Below are 10,855 nucleotides of genomic sequence, written 5' to 3'. Positions count from 1 at the left end.
ACTGGTTACTGCCTGGAGAGAGACAGACATCAGACTGGTTACTGCCTGGAGAGAGACACACATCAGACTGGTTACTGCCTGGAGAGAGACACACACATCAGACTGGTTACTGTCTGGAGAGAGACACTACATCAGACTGGTTACTGCCTGGAGAGAGACACTACATCAGACTGGTTACTGCCTGGAGAGACACTACATCAGACTGGTTACTGCCTGGAGAAGAGACACTACATCAGACTGGTTACTGTCTGGAGAGAGACACACATCAGACTGGTTACTGCCTGGAGAGAGACAGACATCAGACTGGTTACTGCCTGGAGAGACACTACATCAGACTGGTTACTGCCTGGAGAGAGACAGACATCAGACTGTTTACTGCCTGGAGAGAGACACACATCAGACTGGTTACTGCCTGGAGAGAGACACACATCAGACTGGTTACTGCCTGGAGAGAGACACTACATCAGACTGGTTACTGCCTGGAGAGAGACACACATCAGACTGGAACCACTAGGCCTAGTGGAGACACTACATCAGATAATGGCTGGAGAGAGACACTACATCAGACTGGAACCACTGGAGGCTGCTGGGTGGAGGACGGCTCATAATAATGGCTGGAGAGACACTACATCAGACTGGAACCACTGGAGGCTGCTGGGTGGAGGACGGCTCATAATGGCTGGAACGGGCGAATGGAAACCATGCGTTTGATACCATTCCACTCATTTTACTCCAGCCATTACCACGAGTCCATCCTCCCGAATGGAAGGTGCCGCAACCTCCTGTGACTGAAACGTGTCAACACTGCTACTCCTCAATAGCCTAGCAAGCTCGCCAACTAGCGGTAGCTTCCTGTGTTAGGCAACTAGTGAGAAGACCATAACATTAATTTGTCAATCAAATAAAAACTACAGATTTAACTATAAACCAAAAGTTAACATACAAACACAAAACTGATCAGCCGGTAGTAATATCTATGAAAAATATACACTTTAAATGTGTTCGACTCAACTGCATGCATAGAAAATGACATCACAAACCGGAACTGGAGGGTTCCGTTCTCTTTTCATTCCGGTGGGGAACAAAAACATCTAACGTTAAATACCTGGAAGAATAGTTCCTGGTCAAATATCAAGTAGTTTACAGTTTACAGTTCGAGTGGATTTACTGGGCACATGTTTAGAAATAAATTCAGACATGTGTAGTTGGTGAACATAGAGGCCGGGTGTCATATATAGAAACACATGGAGGAGGAGTTATATAAAGCGTTATAACGGAAGCGTCCTTCAGCCGCGTTCTGGTCCGATGACAGATCCTTCCCACGGTAACACAGCGGACATGGCCGCGTTCACCGGAGATCATCCACCGCGGGCATCCAGGGGTTCCCCCATCATAACCGGCAGGCCCCGGAGAAAGCACCGGTAAGGACACGGAGCAGACCGGAGAACCGAGAAGAAAAAGCCGTGCAGGGCTTGTACTGACTTCAAGTCGTGGATGAAGGTCCAGAAAACGCCACAGACCCCAGCAGCAGCGCCACAGGTGAGCATGGCTCGACCTTCGCCCCTCGAGTCTGCATGGGAGTTGCAACGATGGGACAAGACTGGAACTACTACCAATTGGATATCACTAAATTGGAGAGAAAACGGATTTAAAATATATATTTTTATTTCCATGGAGAGAAACTGTGAATGTAATTATCTGCAGTTGACATAGCTAAGTAAATGGAAGAATATTTATTGCAATGTGGGTGGCTCTTAAAATAGTCTTTGGTTGTGCATAGTGTAGTCTTCGCACAAGGTGTTGCCAGGGAACAGCACCCCTTCGATGCTTAAGAGGTGAAGATCTGCAATACGGATTGGCTCCCCGTGCTGAGGTGAAGATCTCAGAAGTCCCTCCCCCTATCCAGAAGTTCTCCTATCCAGAAGTCCCTCCCCTATCCAGAAGTCCCTCCCTGTCCCTATCCAGAAGTCCCTGCCCTATCCAGAAGTCCCCCCTATCCAGAAGTCCCTCCCCTATCCAGAAGTCCCTCCCCTTATCCAGAAGTCCCTCCTTATCCAGAAGTCCCTCCCCCTATCCAGAAGTCTCTCACCTTATCTAATAGAGGATCTATTTAGATTAGTAAACCTGAATGATGTCAGTGACCCTAACCCACTAACTCTACCAGGCCTCTACTATTATCTACTAGAGGAGATTAGTAAACCTGAATGATGTCAGGGTGGATAGCCCACTAACTCTACCAGGCCTCTACTATTATCTAATAGAGGAGATTAGTAAACCTGAATGATGTCAGTGATAACCCACTAACTCTGCCAGGCCTCTACTATTATCTAGTAGAGGAGATTAGTAAACCTGAATGATGTCAGTGACCCTAACCTACTAACTCTCCTGGCCTCTACTATTATCTACTAGAGGAGATTAGTAAACCTGAATGATGTCAGTGACCCTAGCCCACTAACTCTGCCAGGCCTCTACTATTATCTAGTAGAGGAGATTAGTAAAACCTGAATGATGTCAGTGTGACCCTAACCCACTAACTCTACCAGGCCTCTACTATTATCTAATAGAGGAGATTAGTAAACCTGAATGATGTCAGTGAGCCTAACCTATTAACTCTACCAGGCCTCTACTATTATCTACTAGAGGAGATTAGTAAACCTGAATGATGTCAGGTGACCCTAACCCACTAGCTCTGCCAGGCCTCTACTATTATCTACTAGAGGAGATTAGTAAACCTGAATGATGTCAGTGACCTAACCTACTAACTCTACCAGGCCTCTACTATTATCTAGTAGAGGAGATTAGTAAACCTGAATGATGTCAGTGACCCTAACCCACCTAACTCTACCAGGCCTCTACTATTATCTACTAGAGGAGATTAGTAAACCTGAATGATGTCAGTGACCCTAGCCCACTAACTCTACCAGGCCTCTACTATTATCTAATAGAGGAGATTAGTAAACCTGAATGATGTCAGTGTGGATAGCCCACTAACTCTACCAGGCCTCTACTATTATCTACTAGAGGAGATTAGTAAACCTGAATGATGTCAGGGTGATAGCCTACTAACTCCTGCCAGGCCTCTACTATTATCTACTAGAGGAGATTAGTAAACCTGAATGATGTCAGTGACCCTAACCCACTAACTCTACCAGGCCTCTACTATTATCTAATAGAGGAGATTAGTAAACCTGAATGATGTCAGTGACCCTAACCCACTAACTCTGCCAGGCCTCTACTATTATCTACTAGAGGAGATTAGTAAACCAGAATGATGTCAGGGTGACCCTAAAGGCCTCACTGTTTCTAGTAGGAGGATTAGTAAACCTGACCAGGCCTCTACTATTATCTAATAGAGGAGATTAGTAAACCTGAATGATGTCAGTGTGGATAGCCTACTAACCCTACCAGGCCTCTACTATTATCTACTAGAGGAGATTAGTAAACCTGGAATGATGTCAGTGACCCTAACCCACTAACTCTACCAGGTCTTCCTCTACTATTATCTGCTAGAGGAGATTAGCAAACCTGAATGAATGATTTCAGGTTATGTGTCTGGTGTTGATAGCCTACTAACTGGTTACCAGGCCTCTACTATTATCTAATAGAGGAGATTAGTAAACCTGAATGATGTCAGTGACCCTAACCCACTAACTCTACCAGGCCTCTACTATTATCTAATAGAGGAGATTAGTAAACCTGAATGATGTCAGTAACCCTAACCTACTAATCTACCAGGAGGAGCATTAGTAAACCAGATAGCCTCTAATTATTATCTAGTAGAGGAGATTAGTAAACCTGAATGATGTCAGGTGATAGCCTACTAACTCTACCAGGCCTCTACTATTATCTAGTAGAGGAGATTAGTAACCTGAATGATGTCAGTGACCCTAACCCACTAACTGCTACCAGGCCTCTACTATTATCTACTAGAGGAGATTAGTAAACCTGAATGATGTCAGTGTGATGCCAGGCCTCTACTATTATCTAATAGAGAGATTAGTAAACACTGAATGATGTCAGTGTCAGATAGCCTCTAACTGCTACCAGGCCTCTACTATTATCTAGTAGAGGAGATTAGTAAACCTGAATGATGTCAGGTGACCCTATGCAACCCACGTCAATTGCTCTACCAGGCCTCTACTATTATCTAATAGAGGAGATTAGCCTGAATGATGTCAGTGTGATAGCCACTAACTCTACCAGGCCCTACTATTATCTACTAGAGGAGATTAGTAAACCTGAATGATGTCAGCACCTAACCCACTAACTCTACCAGGCCTCTACTATTATCTAATAGAGGAGATTAGTAAACCTGAATGATGTCAGTGACTAACCTACCAGGCCCACTATTATCTAGTAGAGGAGATTAGTAAACCTGAATGATGTCAGTGCCTCTACTAGCTTACCATACTATTATCTACTAGAGGAGATTAGTAAACCTGAATGATGTCAGTAACCCACTAACCTACCATGCCAGGTCTACTATTATCTAATAGATCGTCGAGATTAGTAAGGTCTGAATGATGTCAGTGTGGGATAGCCAACTAACTCTACCAGGCCTCTACTATTATCTAACTAGAGGAGATTAGTAAACCTGAATGATGTCAGTGTGGATAGCCTACTAACTCTACCAGGCCTCTACTATTATCTACTAGAGGAGATTAGTAAACCTGAATGATGTCAGTGACCCTAACCCACTAACTCTACCAGGCCTCTACTATTATCTACTAGAGGAGATTAGTAAACCTATGTCAGTGACCCTTATGCCAGGCCTCCACTATTATCTACTAGAGGAGATTAGTAAACCTGAATGATGTCAGTGACCCTAACCCACTAACTCTACCAGGCCTCACTATTATCTATAGAGGAGATTAGCAAACCTGAACATGCAGCCCCAACCCACTAACTCTACCAGGCCTCTACTATTATCTACTAGAGGAGATTAGTAAACCTGAATGATGTCAGTGACCCTAACCCACTAACTCTACCAGGCCTCTACTATTATCTACTAGGAGGAGATTAGTAAACCTGAATGATGTCAGTGACCCTAACCCACTAACTCTACCAGGCCTCTACTAGGTATCTACTAGAGGAGATTAGTAAACCTGAATGATGTCAGTGACCCTAACCCACTAACTCTGCCAGGCCTCTACATTATCTACTAGAGGAGATTAGGTAAGCCTGAATGATGTCAGTGATCGTGGCTGCATGCCAGGTCTCCACTATCTACCTGAATGATGTCATGCCAGGTAGCCTACTATCCACGATCAGGCCTCTACTATTATCTACTAGAGGAGATTAGTAACTGAATGATGTCAGTGATCAAGCCTACTAACTCTGCCAGGTCTACACTATGCAGTAGAGGATCTATCAGTGCATCAGAATGTGTCTCATGTCTGTATCCCTGTGTGTTTGTGTGTAGGAGGCCCCAGCTGAGCATGTGAGCCCCAGTCATCACTATGCAGAGTGTCCGCTTGCATCAGGGAAGAGTTAGGCGTAACACCTGGTCCTTCCTGCACGGGCCATGGCAGCAAACTGGTTCCTGACCGGTCCTCCCAGACAGCAGACAGACATGGGACAGTTCATCAACCTCTTCATCTAAGGTCATCCCCTGCAGTGAGGAGTGTGCTGAGGACCTGCCGGACAAGGTCAGGGGTTTTAGAGGTTATGTGTGTGCATGCCAGGTCATCCACTATGCAGTGTTGAGAGAGTTGCATAATTGGTTCTGGGTTAAAGGTCACGGATGACTGGGCGTCAGATACAGGTCCACCTCCTGCCCAACTAGATACCCAGAGTAGCATTGCATAAATCAATGGCTGGTGTTGAGAGAGTTGTATAATTGGTTCTAGTGGGTTAAAGGTCACATGACTGGCAGTAGATACAGGTCCACTATGCCCAACTAGATACCCAGGAGTAGCATTGCATCAAATCGATGGCTGCATGCCAGGTCATCCACTATGCAGTCGGGCGTCAGATTGCATCAAATCGATGGTTGCATGCCAGGTCATCCACTATGCAGTCGGGCGTCAGATTGCATCAAATCGATGGTTGCATGGCTGCATGCCAGGTCAGGTCCACTATGCAGTCGGGCGTCAGATTGCATCAAATCGATGGCTGCATGCCAGGTCAGCCACTATGCAGTCGGGCGTCAGATTGCATCAAATCGATGGCTGCATGCCACTATGCAGGTCATCAAATCGATGGCTGCATGCCAGGTCAGCCACTATCGGGCGTCAGATTGCATCAAATCGATGGCTGCATGCCAGGTCAGCCACTATGCAGTCGGGCGTCAGATTGCATCAAATCGATGGCTGCATGCCAGGTCAGCCACTATGCAGTCGGGCGTCCGATTGCATCAAATCGATGGCTGCATGCCAGGTCAGCCACTATGCAGTCGGGCGTCAGATTGCATCAAATCGATGGCTGCATGCCAGGTCAGCCACTATGCAGTCGGGCGTCAGATTGCATCAAATCGATGGCTGCATGCCAGGTCAGCCACTATGCAGTCGGGCGTCAGATTGCATCAAATCGATGTTTGCATGCCAGGTCAGCCACTATGCAGTCGGGCGTCCAGATTGCATCAAATCGATGGCTGCATGCCAGGTCAGCCACTATGCAGTCGGGCGTCAGATTGCATCAAATCGATGGCTGCATGCCAGGTCAGCCACTATGCAGTGCAGATTGCATCAAATCGATGGCTGCATGCCAGGTCAGCCACTATGCAGTCGGGCGTCAGATTGCATCAAATCGATGGCTGCATGCCAGGTCATCCACTATGCAGTCGGGCGTCAGATTGCATCAAATCGATGGCTGCATGCCAGGTCATCCACTATGCAGTCGGGCGTCAGATTGCATCAAATCGATGGCTGCATGCCAGGTCATCCACTATGCAGTCGGGCGTCAGATTGCATCAAATCGATGGCTGCATGCCAGGTCATCCACTATGCAGTCGGGCGTCAGATTGCATCAAATCGATGGCTGCATGCCAGGTCAGCCACTATGCAGTCGGGCGTCAGATTGCATCAAATCGATGGCTGCATGCCAGGTCAGCCACTATGCAGTCGGCCAGATTGCATCAAATCGATGGCTGCAGATTGCATCAAATCGATGGCTGCATGCATGCCAGGTCAGCCACTGCATGCCAGGTCGGCAGTCGGGCGTCAGATTGCATCAAATCGATGGCTGCATGCCAGGTCATCCACTATGCAGTCGGGCGTCAGATTGCATCAAATCGATGGCTGCATGCCAGGTCATCACTATGCAGTCGGGCGTCAGATTGCATCAAATCGATGGCTGCATGCCAGGTCAGCCACTATGCAGTCGGGCGTCAGATTGCATCAAATCGATGGCTGCATGCCAGGTCATCCACTATGCAGTCGGGCGTCAGATTGCATCAAATCGATGGCTGCATGCCAGGTCAGCCACTATGCAGTCGGGCGTCAGATTGCATCAAATCGATGGCTGCATGCCAGGTCATCCACTATGCAGTCGGGCGTCAGATTGCATCAAATCGATGGTTGCATGCCAGGTCAGCCACTATGCAGTCGGGCGTCAGATTGCATCAAATCGATGGCTGCATGCCAGGTCATCCACTATGCAGTCGGGCGTCAGATTGCATCAAATCGATGGCTGCATGCCAGGTCAGCCACTATGCAGTCGGGCGTCAGATTGCATCAAATCGATGGCTGCATGCCAGGTCAGCCACTATGCAGTCGGGCGTCAGATTGCATCAAATCGATGGCTGCATGCCAGGTCAGCCACTATGCAGTCGGGCGTCAGATTGCATCAAATCGATGGTTGCATGCCAGGTCAGCCACTATGCAGTCGGGCGTCAGATTGCATCAAATCGATGGCTGCATGCCAGGTCAGCCACTATGCAGTCGGGCGTCAGATTGCATCAAATCGATGGCTGCATGCCAGGTCATCCACTATGCAGTCGGGCGTCAGATTGCATCAAATCGATGGCTGCATGCCAGGTCAGCCACTATGCAGTCGGGCGTCAGATTGCATCAAATCGATGGCTGCATGCCAGGTCAGCCACTATGCAGTCGGGCGTCAGATTGCATCAAATCGATGGCTGCATGCCAGGTCAGCCACTATGCAGTCGGGCGTCCAGATTGCATCAAATCGATGGCTGCATGCCAGGTCATCCACTATGCAGTCGGGCGTCAGATTGCATCAAATCGATGGCTGCATGCCAGGTCAGCCACTATGCAGTCGGGCGTCAGATTGCATCAAATCGATGGCTGCATGCCAGGTCAGCCACTATGCAGTCGGGCGTCAGATTGCATCAAATCGATGGCTGCATGCCAGGTCAGCCACTATGCAGTCGGGCGTCAGATTGCATCAAATCGATGGCTGCATGCCAGGTCATCCACTATGCAGTCGGGCGTCAGATTGCATCAAATCGATGGCTGCATGCCAGGTCATCCACTATGCAGTCGGGCGTCAGATTGCATCAAATCGATGGCTGCATGCCAGGGCTATGCATGCCAGGTCATGGCCACTATGCATCACGGGCCCAGATTGCATCAAATCGATGGCTGCATGCCAGGTCATCCACTATGCAGTCGGGCGTCAGATTGCATCAAATCGATGGCTGCATGCCAGGTCATCCACTATGCAGTCGGGCGTCAGATTGCATCAAATCGATGGCTGCATGTCACACTGCAGTCGGGCATGCATCAAATCGATGGCTGCATGCCAGGTCATCCACTATGCAGTCGGGCGTCAGATTGCATCAAATCGATGGCTGCATGCCAGGTCAGCCACTATGCAGTCGGGCGTCAGATTGCTGTGTTATATGTGGTCAGCGGATCTGTTAAATACCTGTCCAGGTAAGATCGTCTGCAATGTAGTCGAGTAGGGACTCCGCCACAGTGTTGATGACATCACTTCCTGTTTCCTCAGGCTGAAGACCAATCAGCCGGACGCCAGTAGTCGCCACGCCCTCTCCCAGTGGCTGTGCGGCGTCCACAACGACGTGAACGCTCGGCTGGGGAAGCAGCCGTTTGACTGTTCCCTCGTGGATGAGAGGTGGAGGGACGGTTGGAAAGATGGCAGCTGTGACTGATTCGTTACTGTTACCTGGGAACTGAGACACTGAGGACACGTCTATTCACATCCTGTTTCCCTGTATAGTAGCGTTTAGGGAACTATCTGGCATCTGACACAGAGACTATGTTCTATTTTCTGATTGGCTACGGATCTACATGATGTTCGCTATCAATCTGTTGTCCAGTGACTTCAGAAAGTATTCATACCCCTGGACTTATTACACATGTTGTTGTGTTACAGCCTGAACTCAACATGGATTACATACCCCATAATGACATCACAATACCCCATAATGACATCACCATACCCCATAATGACATCACAATACCCCATGACATCACAATACCCCATAATGACATCACAATACCCCATAATGACATCACAATGTCCCATAATGACATCACAATACCCCATAATGACATCACAATACCCCATAATGACATCACAATACCCCATAATGACATCACAATACCCCATAATGACATCACAATACCCCATAATGACATCACAATGTCCCATAATGACATCACAGTACCCTATAATGACATCACCCCATAATGACATCACAATACCCCATAATGACATCACAATACCCCATAATGACATCACAATACCCCATAATGACATTACAATACCCCATAATGACATCACAATACCCCATAATGACATCACCATAATACCCCATAATGACATTACAATACCCCATAATGACATCACAATACCCCATAATGACATCACAATACCCCATAATGACATCACAATACCCCATAATGACATCACAATACCCCCATAATGACATCACAATGACATTACCCATAATGACATCACAATGTCCCATAATGACATCACAATACCCCATAATGACATCACAATACCCCATAATGACATCACAATACCCCATAATGACATCACAATACCCCATAATGACATCACAATACCCCATAATGACATCACAATACCCCATAATGACATCACAATACCCCATAATGACATTACAATACCCCATAATGACATCACAATACCCCATAATGACATCACAATACCCCATAATGACATCACAATGTCCCATAATGACATCACAATACCCCATAATGACATCACAATACCCCATAATGACATCACAATACCCCATAATGACATCACAATACCCCATAATGACATCACAATACCCCATAATGACATCACAATACCCCATAATGACAAAAGTGAAAACATGTTTTTAGAAATGTTATCAAATGTATTGAAAATGAAATACAGAAGTATTCACACCCCTGAGTCAGTACATGTTAGAATAATCTTTGGCATCGAGTCTTTCTGGGTAATTCTCTAAGAACTTTACACACTTGGATTGTTCAATATTTGTACATGATATTTTTTGCATGTTTTGGAATACTCCCAGTATCTGTTGGGAAGCAGACAACCAGGTTTTCCTCTGGGATTTTGTCTGTGCTTCGCTCTATTCCGTTTATTTTTATCCTAAAAAACTCCCCTAGTCCTTGCCGATGACAAGCATACCCATAACATGACGCAGCCACCTCATCTTTGAAAATATGAAGAGTGTTACTCAGTGATAACGCTTTGTATTCAGGACATAAAGTTAATTTCTTTGCCACATTTTTTGAAGTTTTACGTTAGTGCCTTATTGTAAACAGAATGCATGTTTGGAATATGTTTATTCTGTACAGGCGTCCTTCTTTTCACTCTGTCAATTGGGTTACTATTGTGGAGTAACTACAATGTTGTTGATCCATCCTCGTTTTTCCTCATATGATCACAGCTATTAAACTCTGTAACTGTT

General features: G+C 46.6%; 1 pseudogene; it reads left to right on the top strand.

The window, feature by feature from the left end:
- The first annotated feature begins 1,305 nt into the window (after positions 1 to 1,305).
- LOC135566510 (FAD-linked sulfhydryl oxidase ALR-like) lies at positions 1,306 to 9,602 on the top strand (annotated as a pseudogene).
- The last annotated feature ends 1,253 nt before the right edge of the window (positions 9,603 to 10,855 follow it).

This window comes from Oncorhynchus nerka, unplaced genomic scaffold, assembly GCF_034236695.1.
Source record: "Oncorhynchus nerka isolate Pitt River unplaced genomic scaffold, Oner_Uvic_2.0 unplaced_scaffold_4568, whole genome shotgun sequence".
Lineage (NCBI taxonomy): Eukaryota > Metazoa > Chordata > Actinopteri > Salmoniformes > Salmonidae > Oncorhynchus > Oncorhynchus nerka.
This window is presented reverse-complemented; position numbering and strand designations above follow the sequence as displayed.